We start from the raw sequence: 22,929 nt of genomic DNA on the forward strand, positions 1-22,929 counted from the left end.
GTGCATATACGTTTTGACATTATATTTCATACTCGTTCGTGTTTGCCATTCTCATTGTTTCTAAATTCGTAAACAAACACTGCAGTTATTCGGTGTAATTTTTCGAAAAAATTTATTATTTTTGTGATATTTTACACTTAATCTGTGGTATTTTGGTGGTCAAAAAGGTTTTATGCAAAAATACTTTGGCTTACAACGCGACATGGTATTTCGTAATGTTGAAGTATTTATATGGGTATGTATTTGATGTGGAAGCTTGCAATTGAGAACACGGTTGCCACCTCAGTCCATTTGGACAAAAAATGGCCCCTTTCAACCCCATATGGTCCGCTGGTCCCTTTTTTTTCAATTTTGGTTCTTGTTCGGCACGGATTTGGTACTTTTATTTCTTTTTCACTGAAACAAAAATTCAAAATACTGCTAATAAAATTTTCGGCGAATCTATTACCCACACATAATTTTCAATTTACTTCTGTAAACCCATTATGTACATGTAGCTTAAGTTATTAGAAGTTAAGCAACCCCATTGTAAATATTAGCCGTGTTTTTTTTTACACGTAAACGTCTATACGCTTAAACTTTATATGAACTGCTAGGCGTCAAACTTTAAATACACCTCTGAAATTGCTGCGCATAAAATGTGTACTACTAAATACGCATTGTACTCAGATGTAACTGAAATGTGTGTTATTGTTTCACCCTCTACACTAATTCTATGTATTCTATGTGGGTCCACAATTCATCGCAACTGATTTAGCTATATGTTATACCCTATGGCCATCAGAGGGTTGTGTCTCTGCTTTTCGGTACACCCTGTGGCTGTAGCTAGTTATTTAACCACTGCCGCTAGATGGGTTTCCTAAGCATTATCTAAGCGAGGATAGGCGTTTTTTTTTCACGCGCAAACGTAAACGTATACGCGTGTATAAAAAACACGGCTATTGTAAAACTATCGATATGAAAATAGAGGGCAAACCCGAAAATAAATATGGTGGCCGGCACTTCCGGTAACTCTAAAGACTAGAAAAGTCGTGTTTCAACTTAATCATTAAACGTCATATAAAATAATTGAAATACCCAACCAATTTACACTTCAATGGAATTCTTACCACGAAAATTGCTCTATCTATAAAATGTAGCAGAACAATGATATTTCACCCGGTAGATAATTTAGGCAAGGCATTAAAAAGGGAAGTGTTGAATGTTCGGGCAAACACATTGTCATTAATTTTTGATGACTCAACGGACTTATCAGAAACAAGTAAGGAAGGTTAAGTTCGGGGGTAACCGAACATTACATACTCAGTTGAGAGCTATGGTGACAACATAAGGGAAAATAACCATGTAGGAAAATGAACCGAGGGAAACCCTGGAATGTGTTTGTATGACATGCGTATCAAATGAAAGGCATTAAAGAGTATTTTATGAGGGAGTGGGCCATAGTTCTATAGGTGGACGCCATTTAGGGATATAGCCATAAAGGTGGATCAGGGTTGACTCTAGAATGCGTTTGTACGATATGGGTATCAAATGAAAGGTGTTAATGAGCATTTTAAAATGGAGTAATCCTTAGTTCTATAGGTGGATGCCGTTTCGAGATATCGCCATAAAGGTGGACCAGAGGTGACCCTAGAATTTGTTTGTACAATATGGGTATCAAAAGAAAGGTGTTAATGAGTATTTTAAAAGGGAGTAATCCTTAGTTCCATAGGTGGACGCCGTTTCGAGATATCGCCATAAAGGTGGACCAGGGGTGACCCTAGAATTTGTTTGTACAATATGGGCATCAAACGAATGGTGTTAATGAGTATTTTAAAAGGGAGTGGGCCTTAGTTCTATAGGTGGATGCCGTTTCGAGATATCGCCATAAAGGTGGACCAGGGGTGACTCTAGAATGCGTTTGTACGATATGGGTATCAAATGAAAGGTGTTAATGAGTATTTTAAAAGGGAGTAATCCTTAGTTCCATAGGTGGACGCCGTTTCGAGATATCGCCATAAAGTTGGACCAGGGGTGACCCTAGAATTTGTTTGTACAATATGGGTATCAAAAGAAAGGTGTTAATGAGTATTTTAAAACGGAGTAATCCTTAGTTCCATAGGTAGACGCCGTTTCGAGATATCGCCATAAAGGTGGACCAGGGGTGACCCTAGAATTTGTTTGTACAATATGGACATCAAATGAAAGGTGCTAATGAGTATTTTAAAAGGGAGTGGGCCTTAGTTCTATAGGTGGACGCCGTTTCGAAATATTGCCACAAAGGTGGACCAGGGGTGACTCTAGAATGTGTTTGTACGATATGGGTATCAAATTAAAGGTATTAATAAGGGTTTTAAAAGGGAGTGGTGGGTGTTGTATAGGTGGTCGCATTTTCGAGATATCGCCATAAAGGTGGACCAGGGGTGACCCTAGAATTTGTTTGTACAATATGGGTATCAAAAGAAAGGTGTTAATGAGTATTTTAAAAGGGAGTAATCCTTAGTTCCATATGTGAACGCTGTTTCGAGATATCGCCATAAAGGTGGACCAGGGGTGACCCTAGAATTTGTTTGTACAATATGGGTATCAAAAGAAAGGTGTTAATGAGTATTTTAAAAGGGAGTAATCCTTAGTTCCATAGGTGGACGCCGTTTCGAGATATCGCCATAAAGGTGGACCAGGGGCGACTTTAGAATATGTTTGTACGATATGGGTATTAAATGAAAGGTGTTAATGAGTATTTTAAAAGGGCGTTGTGGCTTAGTTCTATAGGTGGACGCTTTTTCGAGATATAGCCATAAAGGTGGACCAGGGGTGACTCTAGAATGAGTTTGTACGATATGGGTATCAAATTAAAGGTATTAATGAGAGTTTTAAAAGGGAGTGGTGTGAAGGCGTTTTCCAGATATCGACCAAAATGTGGACCAGGGTGACCCAGAACATTATCTGTTGGATACCGCTAATTTATTTATATATGTAATACCTGCCAAGATTTTAAGGGTTTTTTATTTCGCCCTGCAGAACTTTTTCATTTTCTTCTACTTAATATGGTAGGTGTCACAACCATTTTATAAAGTTTTTTCTAAAGTTATATTTCGCGTCAATAAAACAATCCAATTAGCTTACCATGTTTCATCCCTTTTTTCGTATTTGGTATAGAATTATGATATATTTTTCATTTTTCGTAATTTTCGATATCGAAAAAGTGGGCGTGGTCATAGTCGGATTTCGTTCATTTTTTATACCAATACAAAGTGAGTTCAGATAAGCACGTAAACTAATGTCATTAAAGATATGTCGATTTTTGCTCAAGTTATCGTGTTAACGGCCATGCGGAAGGACAGACGAACGACTGTGTATAAAAACTGGGCGTGGCAACAATCGATTCCGCCCATTTTCACAGAAAACAGTTATCGTCATAAAATCTATGCCCCTACCAAATTTCAAAAGGATTGGTTAATTTTTGTTCGACTTATGGCGTTAAAAGTATCCTAGACAAATTAAATGAAAAAGGGCGGAGCCAAGCCCATTTTGAAATTTTCTTTTATTTTTGTATTTTGTTGCACCACATCATTACTGGAGTTGAATGTTGACATAATTTACTTATATACTGTAAAGATATTAAATTTTTTGTTAAAATTTTACTTTAAAAAAAAATTTTTTTAAAAGTGGGCGTGGTCCTTTTCCGATTTTGCTAATTTTTTTGAAGCGTACATATAGTAATAGGAGTAATGTTCCTGCCAAATTTCATCATGATATCTTCAACGACTGCCAAATTACAGCTTGCAAAATTTTAAATTACCTTCTTTTAAAAGTGGGCGGTGCCACGCCCATTGTCCACAATTTTACTAATTTTCTATTCTACGTCATGAGCTCAACTCATCTACCAAGTTTCGTCGCTTTATCTGTCTTTTGTAATGAATTATCGCACTTTTTCTGTTTTTCGAAATTTTCTATATCGAAAAAGTGGGCGTGGTTATAGTCCGATATCGTTCGTTTTAAATAGCGATCTGAGATGAGTGCTCAGGAACCTACATACCAAATTTCATCAAGATATCTCAAAATTTACTCAAGTTATCGTGTTAACGGGCGGACGGACGGACGGACGGACATGGCTCAATCAAATTTTTTTTCGATCCTGATTATTTTGATATATGGAAGTCTATATCTATCTCGATTCCTTTATATATGTACAACCAACCGTTATCCAATCAAACTTAATATACTCTGTGAGCTCTGCTCAACTGAGTATAAAAATACTTGTTTCAGTGGTTAGATATTTCGATCGGTATTCAGTTATTACACAGTTAAAACTTTTAAGACGCTTGATTTTTAGTCTGAGTTCCAACTCACACTTACTGAATCTAGGCTCTAGTATGAAGTTGAAACTGTTAGGGAAAAAATAAACATCTATAAAAATAGCATTAACCCCACTGCTTAGTTTTATTTACGATTTACTGAGTTTGCCACAACGCAAATTTTTTAACCGTTCTTTAATAAAACCTAACTGCGCTATGCACTTTATTCCATTGCAATCAAGCAAAACTAGGTTCACAACGCTTGGCTGGTGAAAGACATACACTTATCCTAGAAACGTGAACATATAATACCTAAAGGTGCACTTTATTTTTGTTTGTGCAGTTTGAATTAAAACCAAGTTTCTACTTTATTAAAGTTTTGAATATTAAACCATTGAAACATCAGAATGGTTTGTATACCAATAAAAACCTAAAACTTGGTCCTTTTTTTTTTGAGATGTGGTCTTTTTTCAATACATTTTGGTCCTAAATGAAAACATGGTGTAGAAACCGTGTTTGAGAACGTATGTGACAAGGTTGCATTTTTCAGAACTAATTTTTTTTTTAAATAATGAAATTGTAGTATGGAAGCAATAGCCATAGTAGTAGACGTGTATGTGAATATTAGCAAAGTTTAAAAAACAAAGCATTTTTTCTTTGAAAATTATCTAAGGGAAGATGCACACGAGGCGTATCTTCATAGACGCGTATTAGGTACAGCATAAGAAATCTTGAGGCGTAGAAAATCGTAGCTGCATTCCATATTTTGTACGCGTCTACGAAGCTATGTCTCGTGTGTATCTTTCCTAAGTTTAGCTTCTTACGTGATCCAACATTTTTAATTAATAATGATAAATAAGCTTAAGGTGACTTTTGAGTTGTTTTGGCACTTGCGTCTACATCTGACTTTGAACACACGCGCTTTAATTGCTTCAATCTATAAGCAACGCTCCGCCAACGTCAAAGCAAAACACAAACAATTAAAAACTTAGGGTTCTTCTTGAAGTTTCCTGGATTTCTTGAAAAATATAACAATTTATATCGCCGTTCAACTAAATAAAAACATAATTTTGTATTCATGTCGACTTCGTGATCGATCAGGAGGGACGGTGGAACATATCCTCCTGGAACGCGACGCAATCTGATGAGGGTACAATAGATCAACGGTCGCAGTGCAATCCCCAATAAATTTTCTATCTATCTTCATGTTATAAAAATAGTTGTATTTCATTTTTCCTCATGTGACAGGGGAACTTTTAACGTCCATTATTTTAAAGTAACCCTTATGTGACGAATCACTGAACGATTTCTTTCAAATAAAGTGTTTGTTAGCGTTCACCGAAGATGGTGAAAACGGCCCCCGGAATTGTTATCTTATATAGCCAAAGAAAGTTATGCATAAGCAAAATTTAGTCAGCACAAAACGAATAGTTAGAGAAAATTTAAAATATAATGCATATTTATAAAATGGATGCAATTTATGAAATCATTTTTATTATATAAAATTAGTGTGACATATCAGATTTGTCAATATTATTTTAGTCCAGCTACATTTAACACATTTATAATATTTAAGAAGACCATTTAAGAAGTAAGAAACATGATTAATGCTTACATTAATATGTGTTTCATTTGTTTTCATTGAGGAATAAGTTCGTAAAAATAAAAAGCACGTTTCTATAAAGTGCATGTGAAGCTCCATAGATAAAATTAGTAATAGAAGGAACATTGGTTTATATATTGCATTTTTAAAATGAAAATCTCCTGCTAAAAAAGGAACAAAACCTAACTACATTTTTCATTTTCGTACTTAACTTCACTCCCTTTTGTGATTCAGGATTTCGGGCAAATTTTGAAAAAACTCCGAACATCAATTCCTTCATTATATGACACTCGACTACCTAGTCCACTGCCTTCCACTCTATTCGCAACATAAGCTCTATTTAGGCTGCCAAACTATATAGTAAACAATGATTTCAATGCTTGAACAGTGAACACGTGTCACACGCACACTTTGGTACTCTGTTTTAAGCGTGCATGCGACACTTCCTCACCGTACGACCATCGAAATCAAACTCATTGTAAATTTTTCCAAGTAGCGCAACTAACAGCTGATCGGTGAAAATTCGCACATTCACACGCACAGTTCTCGACTCAGTTTCAAAAAAAACTTTAGGTTATTTAATTCAAATTTTAAAGTGAGATAATCCTTATAAATTTATGTATACAGAATATATATGGCGTTTTTGTTGTTATTAAAACAATAGTTTTATTTATATTAAAGCTTTTATCATTTTTTTTTATCTTTGAAAAAACTCCGAACACCATTCCTTCATTATATAACATTCGACTGCCTAGTCCACTGCCTTCCACTCTATTCGCAACATAACCTCTACTTAAGCTGCCAAACTATATAGTAACTAAAAGAGCTGTCGTTGATTTTCACGAAGTAGCCATTGTGCTATCGCTTATCGTATACATATATGGTCGCTTACAAGCATGGCGGAACGACACAAGGTGGCAGCATGGCGACATACCCACAAACATAAATAAAAATTCGATGTACTTTGTTTTTGTAAATTCGATGGACAAATGTCAAAATCGTACTGCGCCGGAAGTTGTATCAAATCAAATAAAAAAGTTTATAATCAGCTTTCCAATGTTGTCACCTTGTATCGTTCCGCCATGCTTACAAGCCAACCTAATAAAACCGCACTGCGTTTTTTTATCGCACGCAAACAACCGGCGTTTGTTGCCCTAACCCAAATAAGCATGCGTTGCGACAATGCGTCAAATATAAATGTCACGCAGAACAAAAATTGGAAATTGATTTGGGTTTTCACGCAGCAAATTCAATTTGAGTTGCTCTCATACAAGTTGTATGTGCATGAGACATTTTTGACAGAAAATGACTTGCGTGCGTTTATATTAGGTTGGCTTGTTAGCAGGTGCTAAGCTCACGCCCACCCCGGCTCATAAAGTTAAAGTTAAAGTTAAAGTGACTGTTAAAGTTAAAGCCAAAGTTAAACTTAAAAATAAAGTTAAAGTTAAAATTAAAGTTAAAGTTAAAGTTGAAGTTAAAGCTAAAGCTAAAGTTAAAGTTGAATTTAAAGTTAAAGTTAAAATTAAAGTTAAAGTTAAAATTAAAGTTAAAGTTAAAGTTAAAGCTAAAGTTAAAGCTAAAGCTAAAGTAAAAGTTAAAGTTAAAGTTAAAATTAAACTTAAAGTTAAAGTTAAAGTGAATGTTAAAGTTAAAGCTAAAGTTAAAGTTAAAAATAAAGTTAAAGTTAAAGTTAAAGCTAAAGTTAAAGTTAAAGTTAAAGTTGAAGTTAAAGATAAAGTTAAAGTTATAGTTAAAGTTAAATTTAAAGTTAAAGTTAAAGTGAATGTTAAAGTTAAAGCGAAAGTTAAAGTTAAAAATAAAGTTAAAGTTAAAGTGAAAGATAAAGTTAAAGTTAAAGTTAAAGTAAAGTTAAAGTTAAAGTTAAAGTTAAAGTTACAGTTAAAGTTAAAGTTAAAGTTAGAGTTAAAGTTAAAGTTAAAGGTAAAGTTAAAGTTAAAGTTAAAGTGAATGTTAAAGTTAAAGCCAAAGTTAAAGTTAAAGTTAAAATTAAAAATAAAGTAAAAGTAAAAGTTAAAGTTAAGGTTAAAGTTAAAGTTAAAGTGAATGTTGAAGTTAAAGCGAAAGTTAAAGTTAAAGTTAAAATTAAAGTTAAAGTTAAAGTTAAAGTGAATGTTAAAATTAAAGTTAAAGTTAAAGTTAAAGCTAAAGTTTAAGCTAAAGCTAAAGTTAAAGTTAAAGTTAAAGTTAAAGTTAAAGTTAAAATTAAAGTTAAAGTTAAAGTTAAAGTTAAAGTTAAAGTGAATGTTAAAGTTAAAGCTAAAGTTAAAGTTAAAGTTAAAAATAAAGTTAAAGTTAAAGCTAAAGTTAAAGTTAAAGTTAAAGTTAAAATTAAAGATAAAGTTAAAGTTAAAGCTAAAGTTAAAGCTAAAGCTAAAGTTAAAGTTAAAATTAAAGTTAAAGTTAAAGTGAATGTTAAAGTTAAAGCCAAAGTTTAAGTTAAAGTTAAAGTTAAAGTTAAAATTAAAAATAAAGTAAAAGTAAAAGTTAAAGTTAAGGTTAAAGTTAAAGTTAAAGTGAATGTTGAAGTTAAAGCGAAAGTTAAAGTTAAAATTAAAGTTAAAGTTAAAGTTAAAGTGAATGTTAAAATTAAAGTTAAAGTTAAAGTTAAAGCTAAAGTTTAAACTAAAGCTAAAGTTAAAGTTAAAATTAAAGTTAAAGTTAAAGTGAATGTTAAAGTTAAAGCTAAAGTTAAAGTTAAAAATAAAGTTAAAGTTAAAGCTAAAGTTAAAGTTAAAGTTAAAGTTAAAGTTAAAGTTAAAGTTAAAGTGAATGTTAAAGTTAAAGCTAAAGTTAAAGTTAAAGTTAAAAATAAAGTTAAAGTTAAAGCTAAAGTTAAAGTTAAAGTTAAAGTTAAAATTAAAGTTAAAGTTAAAGTTAAAGCTAAAGTTAAAGCTAAAGCTAAAGTTAAAGTTAAAATTAAAGTTAAAGTTAAAGTTAAAGTGAATGTTAAAATTAAAGTTAAAGTTAAAGTTAAAGCTAAAGTTTAAGCTAAAGCTAAAGTTAAAGTTAAAGTTAAAGTTAAAATTAAAGTTAAAGTTAAAGTTAAAGTTAAAGTTAAAGTGAATGTTAAAGATAAAGCTAAAGTTAAAGTTAAAGTTAAAAATAAAGTTAAAGTTAAAGCTAAAGTTAAAGTTAAAGTTAAAGTTAAAGTTAAAGTGAAAGTTAAAGTTAAAGTTAAAGTAAAGTTACAGTTAAAGTTAAAGTTAGAGTTAAAGTTAAAGGTAAAGTTAAAGTTAAAGTGAATGTTAAAATTAAAGTTAAAGTTAAAGTTAAAGCTAAAGTTTAAGCTAAAGCTAAAGTTAAAGTTAAAGTTAAAATTAAAGTTAAAGTTAAAGTTAAAGTTAAAGTGAATGTTAAAGTTAAAGCTAAAGTTAAAGTTAAAGTTAAAAATAAAGTTAAAGTTAAAGCTAAAGTTAAAGTTAAAGTTAAAGTTAAAGTTAAAATTAAAGCTAAAGTTAAAGTTAAAGTTAAAGTTAAAGTTAAAATTAAAGATAAAGTTAAAGTTAAAGTTAAAGCTAAAGTTAAAGCTAAAGCTAAAGTTAAAGTTAAAATTAAAGTTAAAGTTAAAGTTAAAGTGAATGTTAAAGTTAAAGCCAAAGTTAAAGTTAAAGTTAAAGTTAAAGTTAAAATTAAAAATAAAGTAAAAGTAAAAGTTAAAGTTAAGGTTAAAGTTAAAGTTAAAGTGAATGTTGAAGTTAAAGCGAAAGTTAAAGTTAAAATTAAAGTTAAAGTTAAAGTTAAAGTGAATGTTAAAATTAAAGTTAAAGTTAAAGTTAAAGCTAAAGTTAAAGTTAAAGTTAAAGTTAAAGTTAAAATTAAAGTTAAAGTTAAAGCTAAAGTTAAAGCTAAAGCTAAAGTTAAAGTTAAAATTAAAGTTAAAGTTAAAGTTAAAGTGAATGTTAAAATTAAAGTTAAAGCTAAAGTTAAAGCTAAAGCTAAAGTTAAAGTTAAAATTAAAGTTAAAGTTAAAGTTAAAGTGAATGTTAAAATTAAAGTTAAAGTTAAAGTTAAAGCTAAAGTTTAAGCTAAAGCTAAAGTTAAAGTTAAAGTTAAAGTTAAAGTTAAAATTAAAGTTAAAGTTAAAGTTAAAGTTAAAGTTAAAGTGAATGTTAAAGTTAAAGCTAAAGTTAAAGTTAAAGTTAAAAATAAAGTTAAAAATAAAGTTAAAGGTAAAGTTAAAGTGAAAGTTAAAGTTAAAGTTAAAGTAAAGTTACAGTTAAAGTTAAAGTTAGAGTTAAAGTTAAAGGTAAAGTTAAAGTTAAAGCCAAAGTTAAAGTGAATGTTAAAGTTAAAGCCAAAGTTAAAGTTAAAGTTAAAATTAAAAATAAAGTAAAAGTTAAAGTTAAGGTTAAAGTTAAAGTTAAAGTGAATGTTGAAGTTAAAGCGAAAGTTAAAGTTAAAGTTAAAATTAAAGTTTAAGTTAAAGTTTAAGTTTAAGTTTAAGTCAAAGTCAAAGTTGAAGTTAAAGTTAAAGTTAAAGTTAAAGTTAAAGTTAAAGTTAAAGTTAAAGTTAAAGTTAAAGTTAAAGTTAAAGTTAAAGTTAAAGTTAAAGTTAAAGTAAAGTTAAAGTTAAAGTTAAAGTTAAAGTTAAAGCTAAAGTTAAAGTTAAAGTCAAAGTTAAGTTAAAGTTAAAGTTAAAGCTAAAGTTAAAGTTAAAGTTACAGTTAAAGTTAAAGTTAGAGTTAAAGTTAAAGGTAAAGTTAAAGTTAAAGTTAAAGTGAATGTTAAAGATAAAGCCAAAGTTAAAGTTAAAATTAAAAATAAAGTAAAAGTAAAAGTTAAGGTTAAAGTTAAAGTTAAAGTGAATGTTGAAGTTAAAGCGAAAATTAAAGTTAAAATTAAAGTTAAAGTTAAAATTAAAGTTAAAGTTAAAGTTAAAATTAAAGTTAAAGTTAAAGTAGAGTTAAAGTTAAAGTTAGAGTTAAAGTTAAAGTTAAGGTTAAAGTTAAAGTTAAAGTTAAAGTTAAAGTGAATGTTAAAGTTAAAGTTAAAAATAAAGTTAAATTTAAAGTTGAAGTTAAAGTTAAATTTAAAGTTAAAGTTAAAGTTCAAATTAAAGTTAAAATTAAAGAAAAAGTTAGAATTAAAATTAAAGTTAAAGGTATAGTTAAAGTTAAAGCTAAAGTTAAAGTGAATGTTAAAGTTAAAGTGTAAGTTAAAGTTAAAAATAAAGTTAAAGTGAAAGTTAAATGTTAACTTCTCATTTATTCAATAAAAGTAAAAAATTTGGTTTCTTATCGGTCACCACGCTTAAAAAGGTTAACTTGAATTAATATCAAAGAAAACAAAATGTTTCATAAATATTATAATTGCATAAGTTGATAATATGCAATAGCTTTACCGCGGCAGTCCCCGTGTGCCACACGTCCTTTTTATACTCAGTTGAGCAGAGCTCACAGAGTATATTAACTTTGATTGGATAACGGTTGGTTGTACAGGTATAAAGGAATCGAGATAGATATAGACTTCCATATATCAAAATCATCAGTATCGAAAAAAAATTTGATTGAGCCATGTCCGTCCGTCCGTCTGTCCGTTAACACGATAACTTGAGTAAATTTCGAGGTATCTTGATGAAATTTGGTATGTAGATTCCTGGGCACTCATCTCAGATCGCTATTTAAAATGAACGATATCGGACTATAACCACGCCCACTTTTTCGATATCGAAAATTTCGAAAAACCGAAAAAATGCGATAATTCATTGCCAAAGGCGGTTAAAGCGATGAAACTTGGTAGATGGGTTGACGTTATGACGCAGAATAGAAAATTAGTAAGATTTTGGACAATGGGCGTGGCACTGCCCACTTTTACAAGAAGGTAATTAAAAAGTTTTGCAAGCTATAATTTGGCAGTCGTTGACGTTATCATGATGAAATTTGGCAGGAACGTTACTACTATTACTATATATGTGCTAAATAAAAATTAACAAAATTGGATGAAGAACACGCCCACTTTTTAAAAAAAAAATTTTTTTAATTCAAATTTTAACAAAAAATTTAATCTCTTTACTGTATATAAGTAAATTAAGTCAAAATTCAACTCCAGTAATGATATGATGCAACAAAATACAAAAATAAAAGAAAATTTCAAAATGGGCGTGGCTCCACCCATTTTCATTTAGTTTGTCTAGAATACTTTTAATGCCATAAGTCGAACAAAAATTTACCAATCCTTCTCAAATTTGGTAGGGGCATAGATTCTATGACGGTAACTGTTCTCTGTGAAAAAGGGAGAAATCGGTGAAAGCCACGCCCAGTTTTTATACACAGACCACCGTCTGTCCTTCCGCTCGGCTGTTAACACAATAACTTGAGCAAAAACCGATATATCTTTCCTAAACTTAGCCCACGTACTTATCTGAACTCACTTTATCTTGGTATAAAAAATGGCCAAAATCCGACCCTAACCACGTCCACTTTATCGACATCGAAAATTACGAAAAATGAAAAAAATGCCATAATTCTATACCAAATACGAAAAAAGGGATGAAACATGGTAACTGGATTGGTTTATTGACGCAAAATATAACTTTAGAAAAAAACTTTGTAAAATGGGTGTGACACCTACCATATTAAGTAGAAGAAAATGAAAAAGTTCTACAAGGCGAAATCAACAGCCCTTGGAATCTTGGCAGGGATACTGTTAGTGGTATTGCATATATGTATAAATAAATTAGCAGTACCCGACAGATGATTTTCTGGATTACTTAGTCCACATTTTGGTCGATATCGCGAGAACGCCTTCACATATACATCTAAGGGCCACTCGCTTTTAAAACCCTCATTAATACCTTTAATTTGATATCCATATCGTATCATTCTAGAGTCACCCCTGGCCCACCCTAATGGCGATATCTCGAAAAGGCGTCCACCTATAGACCTAATGCCCACTCGCTCTTAAAATGCTCAGTAACACCTTTCGTTTGATACCCTTATCGTACAAACATTCTAGAGTCACCCCTGGCCCACCCTAATGGCGATATCTCGAAAAGGCGTCCACCTATAGACCTAATGTCCACTCCCTCTTAAAATGCTCAGTAACACCTTTCGTTTGATACCCATATCGTACAAACATTCTAGAGTCACCCCTGGCCCACCCTAATGGCGATATGTCGAAAAGGCGTCCACCTATAGACCTAATGCCCACTCCCTCTTAAAATGCTCAGTAACACCTTTCGTTTGATACCCATATCGTACAAACATTCTAGAGTCACCCTTGGTCCACCTTTATGGCGATATCTTGAAAAGGCGTCCACCTATAGAACTAAGGATTACTCCCTTTTAAAATACTCATTACCACCTTTCATTTGATACCCATATCGTACAAACACATTCTAGAGTCACCCTGGCCCACCCTAATGGCGATATCTCGAAAACACGTGAAACAACTAAGCTTAAGGTGACTTTTGAGTTGTTTTGGCACTTGCGTCTACATCTGACTTTGAACACACGCGCTTTAATTGCTTCAATCTATAAGCAACGCACCGCCAACGTCAAAGCAAAACACAAATAATTAAAAACTTAGGGTTCTTCTTGAAGTTTCCTGGATTTCTTGAAAAATATAACAATTTATATCGCCGTTCAACTAAATAAAAACATAATTTTGTATTCATGTCGACTTGGTGATCGATCAGGAGGGACGGTGGAACATATCCTCCTGGAACGCGACGCAATCTGATGAGGGTACAATAGATCAACGTCGCAGTGCAATCCCCAATAAATTTTCTATCTATCTTCATGTTATAAAAATAGTTGTATTTCATTTTTCCTCATGTGACAGGGGAACTTTTAACGTCCGTTATTTTAAAGTAACCCTTATGTGACGAATCACTGAACGATTTCTTTCAAATAAAGTGTTTGTTAGCGGTCACCGAAGATGGTGAAAACGGCCCCCGGAATTGTTATCTTATATAGCCAAAGAAAGTTATGCATAAGCAAAATTTAGTCAGCATAAAACGAATAGATAGAGAAAATTTAAAATATAATGCATATTTATAAAATGGATGCAATTTATGAAATCATTTTTATTATATAAAATTAGTGTGACATATCAGATTTGTCAATATTACTTTAGTCCAGCTAAATTTAACACATTTATAATATTTAAGAAGACCATTTAAGAAGTAAGAAACATGATTAATGCTTACATTAATATGTGTTTCATTTGTTTTCATTGAGGAATAAGTTCGTGAAAATAAAAAGCACGTTTCTATAAAGTGCATGTGAAGTTCCATAGATAAAATTAGTAATAGAAGGAACATTGGTTTATGTATTGCATTTTTAAAATGAAAATCTCCTGCTAAAAAAGGAACAAAACCTAACTACATTTTTTCATTTTCGTACTTAACTTCACTCCCTTTTGTGATTCAGGATTTCGGGCAAATTTTGAAAAAACTCCGAACATCAATTCCTTCATTATATGACATTCGACTACCTAGTCCACTGCCTTCCACTCTATTCGCAACATAAGCTCTATTTAGGCTGCCAAACTATATAGTAAACAATGATTTCAATGCTTGAACAGTGAACACGTGTCACACGCACACTTTGGTACTCTGTTTTAAGCGTGCATGCGACACTTCCTCACCGTACGACCATCGAAATCAAACTCATTGTAAATTTTACCAAGTAGCGCAACTAACAGCTGATCAGTGAAAATTCGCACATTCACACGCACAGTTCTCGACTCAGTTACAAAAAAAAAACTTTAGGTTATTTAATTCAAATTTTAAAGTGAGATAATCCTTATAAATTTATGTATACAGAATAAATATGGCGTTTTTGTTGTTATTAAAACAATAGTTTTATTTATATTAAAGCTTTTATCATTTTTTTTTTTTATCTTTGAAAAAACTCCGAACACCATTCCTTCATTATATAACATTCGACTGCCTTCCACTCTATTCGCAACATAACCTCTACTTAAGCTGCCAAACTATATAGTAAACAATGATCAAACTAAAAGAGCTGTCGTTGATTTTCACGAAGTAGCCATTGTGCTATCGCTTATCGTATACATATATGGTCGCTTACAAGCATGGCGGAACGACACAAGGTGGCAGCATGGTGACATACCTACAAACATAAATAAAAATTCCATGTACTTTGTTTTTGTAAATTCGATGGACAAATGTCAAAATCGTACTGCGCCGGAAGTTGTTGTATCAAATCAAATATAAAAAGTTTATAATCAGCTGTCCAATGCTGTCACCTTGTATCGTTCCGCCATGCTTACAAGCCAACCTAATAAAACCGCACTGCGTTTTTTTATCGCACGCAAACAACCGGCATTTTTTGCCCTAACCCAAATAAGCATGAGTTGCGACAATGTAAAGCATGTGTGCAAACGTCAAATCTAAATGTCGCGCAGAACAATAATTGGAAATTGATTTGGGTTTTCACGCAGCAAATTCAATTTGAGTTGCTCTCATACAAGTTGTATGTGCATGAGACATTTTTGACAGAAAATGACTTGCGTGCGTTTATATTAGGTTGGCTTGTTGCTAAGCTCACGCCCACCCCGGCTCATAAAGTTAAAGTTAAAGTGACTGTTAAAGTTAAAGCCAAAGTTAAACTTAAAAATAAAGTTAAAGTTAAAATTAAAGTTAAAGTTAAAGTTGAAGTTAAAGTTAAAGCTAAAGTTAAAGTTGAAGTTAAAGTTAAAGTTAAAGTTAAAGTTAAAGTTAAAATTAAAGTTAAAGTTAAAGCTAAAGTTAAAGCTAAAGCTAAAGTAAAAGTTAAAGTTAAAGTTAAAATTAAAGTTAAAGTTAAAGTTAAATTTAAAGTGAATGTTAAAGTTAAAGCTAAAGTTAAAGTTAAAGTTAAAAATAAAGTTAAAGTTAAAGTTAAAGCTAAAGTTAAAGTTAAAGTTAAAGTTAAAATTAAAGATAAAGTTAAAGTTAAAGTTATAGTAAAAGTTAAATTTAAAGTTAAAGTTAAAGTGAATGTTAAAGTTAAAGCGAAAGTTAAAGTTAAAAATAAAGTTAAAGTTAAAGTGAAAGTTAAAGTTAAGGTTAAGGTTAAAGTTAAAGTAAAGTTAAAGTTAAAGTTAAAGTTAAAGTTACAGTTAAAGTTAGAGTTAAAGTTAAAGTTAAAGGTAAAGTTAAAGTTAAAGTTAAAGTGAATGTTAAAGTTAAAGCCAAAGTTAAAGTTAAAGTTAAAGTTAAAATTAAAAATAAAGTAAAAGTAAAAGTTAAAGTTAAAGTTAAGGTTAAAGTTAAAGTTAAAGTTAAAGTTAAAGTTAAAGTGAATGTTGAAGTTAAAGCGAAAGTTAAAGTTAAAATTAAAGTTAAAGTTAAAGTTAAAATTAAAATTAAAGTTAAAGTTAAAGTTAAAGCTAAAGTTAAACCTAAAGCTAAAGTTAAAATTAAAGTTAAAGTTAAAGTTAAAATTAAAGTTAAAGTTAAAGTTAAAGTGAATGTTAAAGTTAAAGCTAAAGTTAAAGTTAAAGTTAAAAATAAAGTTAAAGTTAAAGCTAAAGTTAAAGTTAAAGTTAAAGTTAAAGTTAAGGTTAAAGATAAAGTTAAAGTTAAAGTTATAGTTAAAGTTAAATTTAAAGTTAAAGTTAAATTGAATGTTAAAGTTAAAGCGAAAGTTAAAGTTAAAAATAAAGTTAAAGTTAAAGTTAAAGTGAAAGTTAAAGTTAAAGTGAAAGTTAAAGTTAAAGTTAAAGTAAAGTTAAAGTTAAAGTTACAGTTAAAGTTAAAGTTAGAGTTAAAGTTAAAGTTAAAGGTAAAGTTAAAGTTAAAGTTAATGTTAAAGTGAATATTAAAGTTAAAGCCAATGTTAAAGTTAAAGTTAAAATTAAAAATAAAGTAAAAGTAAAAGTAAAAGTTAAGGTTAAAGTTAAAGTTAAAGTTAAAGTTAAAGTGAATGTTGAAGTTAAAGCGAAAGTTAAAGTTAAAGTTAAAATTAAAGTTGAAGTTAAAGTTAAAGTTTAAGTTTAAGTCAAAGTCAAAGTTGAAGTTAAAGTTAAAGTTAAAGTTAAAGTAAAGTTAAAGTTAAAGTTAAAGCTTAAGTTAAAGTTAAAGTCAAAGTTAAGTTAAAGTTAAAGTTAAAGCTAAAGCTAAAGCTAAAGTTAAAGTTAAAGTTAAAGTTAAAGTTACAGTTAAAGTTAAAGTTAGAGTTAAAGTTAAAGGTAAAGTTAAAGTTAAAGTTAAAGTGAATGTTAAAGTTAAAGCCAAAGTTAAAGTTAAAGTTAAAATTAAAAATAAAGTAAAAGTAAAAGTTAAGGTTAAAGTTAAAGTTAAAGTGAATGTTGAAGTTAAAGCGAAAGTTAAAGTCAAAGTTAAAGTTAAAATTAAAGTTAAAGTTAAAGTAGAGTTAAAGTTAAAGTTAGAGTTAAAGTTAAAGTTAAGGTTAAAGTTAAAGTTAAAGTTAAAGTGAATGTTAAAGTTAAAGTTAAAAATAAAGTTAAAGTTAAAGTTGAAGTTAAAGTTAAATTTAAAGTTAAAGTTAAAGTTAAAGTTAAAATTAAAGTTAAAATTAAAGTTAAAGTTAAAGTTAAAATTAAAGTTAAAGGTAAAGTTAAAGTTAAAGTAAAAGCTAACTTTAGCTGAATGTTAAAGTTAAAGTGTAAGTTAAAGTTAAAAATAAAGTTAAAGTGAAAGTTAAATATTAACTTCTCATTTATTCAATAAAAGTAAAAAATTTGGTTTGTTATCGGTCACCACGCTTAAAAAGGTTAACTTGAATTAATATCAAAGACAAAACTTTAATTAATATCAAAGAAAACAAAATGTTGCATAAATATTATAATTGCATAAGTTGATAATATGCAATAGCTTTACCGCGGCAGTCCCCGTGTGCCACACGTCCTTTTTATACTCAGTTGAGCAGAGCTCACAGAGTATATTAACTTTGATTGGATAACGGTTGGTTGTACAGGTATAAAGGAATCGAGATAGATATAGACTTCCATATATCAAAATCATCAGTATCGAAAAAAAATTTGATTGAGCCATGTCCGTCCGTCCGTCTGTCCGTTAACACGATAACTTGAGTAAATTTTGAGGTATCTTGATGAAATTAGGTATGTAGATTCCTGGGCACTCATCTCAGATCGCTATTTAAAATGAACGATATCGGACTATAACCACGCCCACTTTTTCGAAATTAGGTATGTAGATTCCTGGGCACTCATCTCAGATCGCTATTTAAAATGAACGATATCGGACTATAACCACGCCCACTTTTTCGATATCGAAAATTTCGAAAAACCGAAAAAATGCGATAATTCATTGCCAAAGGCGGTTAAAGCGATGAAACTTGGTAGATGGGTTGACGTTATGACGCAGAATAGAAAATTAGTAAGATTTTGGACAATGGGCGTGGCACCGCACACTTTTACAAGAAGGTAATTAAAAAGTTTTGCAAGCTATAATTTGGCAGTCGTTGACGTTATCATGATGAAATTTGGCAGGAACGTTACTACTATTACTATATATGTGCTAAATAAAAATTAACAAAATTGGATGAAGAACACGCCCACTTTTTAAAAAAAAAAATTTTAAATTCCAATTTTAACAAAAAATTTAATATCTTTCCTGTATATAAGTAAATGAAGTCAAAATTCAACTCCAGTAATGATATGATGCAACAAAATACAAAAATAAAAGAAAATTTCAAAATGGGCGTGGCTCCACCCATTTTCATTTAGTTTGTCTAGAATACTTTTAATGCCATAAGTCGAACAAAAATTTACCAATCCTTCTCAAATTTGGTAGGGGCATAGATTCTATGACGGTAACTGTTCTCTGTGAAAAAGGGAGAAATCGGTGAAAGCCACGCCCAGTTTTTATACACAGACCACCGTCTGTCCTTCCGCTCGGCTGTTAACACAATAACTTGAGCAAAAACCGATATATCTTTCCTAAACTTAGCCCACGTACTTATCTGAACTCACTTTATCTTGGTATAAAAAATGGCCAAAATCCGACCCTAACCACGTCCACTTTATCGACATCGAAAATTACGAAAAATGAAAAAAATGCCATAATTCTATACCAAATACGAAAACAGGGATGAAACATGGTAACTGGATTGGCTTATTGACGCAAAATATAACTTTAGAAAAAAACTTTGTAAAATGGGTGTGACACCTACCATATTAAGTAGAAGAAAATGATAAAGTTCTACAAAGCGAAATCAACAGCCCTTGGAATCTTGGCAGGGATACTGTTGTATTGCATATATGTATAAATAAATTAGCAGTACCCGACAGATGATTTTCTGGATTACCTGGTCCACATTTTGGTCGATATCGCGAGAACGCCTTCACATATACATCTAAGGGCCACTCGATTTTAAAACCCTCATTAATACCTTTAATTTGATATCCATATCGTATCATTCTAGAGTCACCCCTGGCCCACCCTAATGGCGATATCTCGAAAAGGTGTCCACTTAGAGACCTAATGCCCACTCCCTCTTAAAATGCTCAGTAACACCTTTCGTTTGATACCCTTATCGTACAAACATTCTAGAGTCACCCCTGGCCCACCCTAATGGCGTTATCGATAAAAGGCGTCCACCTATAGACCTAATGCCCACTCCCTCTTAAAATGCTCAGTAACACCTTTCGTTTGATTCCCATATCGTACAAACATTCTAGAGTCACCCCTGGCCCACCCTAATGGCGATATGTCGAAAAGGCGTCCACCTATAGACCTAATACGCACTCCCTCTTAAAATGCTCAGTAACACCTTTCGTTTGATACCCATATCGTACAAACATTCTAGAGTCACCCTTGGTCCACCTTTATGGCGATATCTTGAAAAGGCGTCCACCTATAGAACTAAGGATTACTCCCTTTTAAAATACTCATTACCACCTTTCATTTGATACCCATATCGTACAAACACATTCTAGAGTCACCCTGGCCCACCCTAAGGGCGATATCTCGAAAAGGCCTAATGCCCACTCCCTCTTAAAATGCTCAGTAACACCTTTCGTTTGATACCCATATCGTACAAACATTCTAGAGTCACCCTTGGTCCACCTTTATGGCGATATCTCGAAAAGGCGTCCACCTATAGACTAAGGATTACTCCCTTTTATACTCATTACCACCTTTCATTTGATACCCATATCGTACAAACACATTCTAGAATCACCCCTGGCCCACTCTAATGGCGATATCTCGAAAAGGCGTCCACCTATAGACCTAATGCCCACTCCCTCTTAAAATGCTCAGTAACACCTTTCGTTTGATACCCATATCGTACAAACATTCTAGAGTCACCCCTGGCCCACCCTAATGGCGATATCTCGAAAAGGCGTCCACCTATAGACCTAATGCCCACTCCCTCTTAAAATGCTCAGTAACACCTTTCGTTTGATACCCATATCGTACAAACACATTCTAGAGTCACCCCTGGCCCACCCTAATGACGATATCTCGAAAAGGCGTCCACCTATAGACCTCATGCCCACTCCCTCTTAAAATGCTCAGTAACACCTTTCGTTTGATACCCATATCGTACAACCATTCTAGAGTCACCCTTGGTCCACCTTTATGGCGATATCTCGAAAAGGCGTCCCCCTATAGAACTAAGGATTACTCCCTTTTAAAATACTCATTACCATCTTTCATTTGATACCCATATCATACAAACACATTCTAGAGTCACCCCTGGCCCACCCTAATGGCGACATTTCGAAAAGGCGTCCACCTATAGACCTAATGCCCACTCCCTCTTAAAATGCACAGTAACACTTTTCGTTTGATACCCATAACGTACAAACATTTTAGAGTCACCCCTGGCCCTCCCTAATGGCGATATCTGGAAAAGGCGCCCACCTATAGACCTAATGCCCACTCCTTCTTAAAATGCTCAGTAACACCTTTCATGTGATTCCCATATCGTACAAACACATTCTAGAGACACCCCTGGTCCACCTTTATGACGATTTCTCGAAAAGGCGTTCACCTATAGAACTAAAGCCCATTCCCTTTTAAAATACTCATTACCACCTTTCATTTGATACCCATATCGTACAAACACATTCTAGAGTCACCCCTGGTCTACCTTAATGGCGATATCTCGAAAAGGCGTCCACCTATAGACCTAATGCCCACTCCCTCTTAAAATGCTCAGTAACACCTTTCGTTTGATACCCATATCGTACAAACATTCTAGAGTCACCCCTGGCCCACCCTAATGGCGATATCTCGAAAAGGCGTCCACCTATAGACCTAATGCCCACTCCCTCTTAAAATGCTCAGTAACACCTTTCGTTTGATACCCATATCGTACAAACACATTCTAGAGTCACCCCTGGCCCACCCTAATGACGATATCTCGAAAAGGCGTCCACCTATAGACCTGATGCCCACTCCCTCTTAAAATGCTCAGTAACACCTTTCATTTGATACCCATATCGTACAACCATTCTAGAGTCACCCTTGGTCCACCTTTATGGCGATATCTCGAAAAGGCGTCCACCTATAGAACTAAGGATTATTCCCTTTTAACATACTCATTACCATCTTTCATTTGATACCCATATCATACAAACACATTCTAGAGTCACCCCTGGCCCACCCTAATGGCGACATTTCGAAAAGGCGTCCACCTATAGACCTAATGCCCACTCCCTCTTAAAATGCACAGTAACACTTTTCGTTTGATACCCATATCGTACAAACATTTTAGAGTCACCCCTGGCCCACACTAATGGCGATATCTCGAAAAGGTGCCCACCTATGGACCTAATACCCACTCCTTCTTAAAATGCTCAGTAACACCTTTCATGTGATTCCCATATCGTACAAACACATTCTAGAGACACCCCTGGTCCACCTTTATGGCGATATCTCGAAACGGCGTCCACCTATGGAACTAAGGATCACTCCTTTTCAAAATACTCATTAACAGCTTTCATTTGATACCCATATCGTACAAACATATTCTAGAGTCACCCCTGGTCCACCTTTATGGCGATTTCTCGAAAAGGCGTTCACCTATAGAACTAAAGCCCATTCCCTTTTAAAATACTCATTACCACCTTTCATTTGATACCCATATCGTACAAACACATTCTAGAGTCACCCCTGGTCCACCTTAATGGCGATATCTCGAAAAGGTGTCCACAGATAGACCTAAGGCCCACTCCCTCTTAAAGTGCTCAGTAACACCTTTCATTTGATACCCATATCGTACAAACAAATTCTAGAGTCAGCCCTGGTCCACCTTTATGGCGATATCCCTAAATGGCGTCCGTCCATAGAACTATGGCCTACTCTCTCTTAAAATACTCTTTAATACCTTCCATTTGATACACATGTCATACAACCACATTCCAGGGTTACCCTAGGTTCATTTTCCTTCATGGTGATTTTCCTTATTTTGTCTCCATAGCTCTCAACTGAGTATGTAATGTTCGGTTACACCCGAACTTAGCCTTCCTTGCTTGTTTTGTTTGTCTTCGTTAATCCTACTTCTATTCTGGTTCGTGCCAATTGATATTCACAACACTGCGACATCTGTTGTGGAATGGATGTAAAAATGGGACTTGTTTGATGGCAATGCTGCCATAGTGTTATATTTTATTGACAATTTTTTCCCCGTGCTCTGGGATGTATTAACAATTATTGTTGTTATATCGGCCTACTGATTTGTAAGATCGCGGGTTCGAATCGAGCTCAAGGCCTAACAATAATTTTTTATCATTATTATTTGTATGATAAATTTTTTCTTAATTGAAAAAATTTTTAAATTAGAATAAAAGAAAGAAAATATTTTAGACAACTGCCAAAGCTCGTTGTATAGATCCATTTCGGTAACTGCTAAATTCCTTCATCGGTAACGTTTAGGCGCCGCTGCTATAACCATTCAGCCATCACAGCGGCTTTTTGTTTGTCTTCATTAATCCTACTTCTATTCTGGTTCGTGCCAATTGATATTCACAACACTGCGACATCTGTTGCAGAATAGATGTGAAAATTGGACTTGTTTGATGGCAATGCTGCCATAGTGTCATATTTTATTGACAATTTTTTCCCCGTGCTCTGAGATGTATTAA

This window comes from Eurosta solidaginis, chromosome 4, assembly GCF_040869045.1.
Source record: "Eurosta solidaginis isolate ZX-2024a chromosome 4, ASM4086904v1, whole genome shotgun sequence".
Taxonomy (NCBI): Eukaryota; Metazoa; Arthropoda; class Insecta; order Diptera; family Tephritidae; genus Eurosta; species Eurosta solidaginis.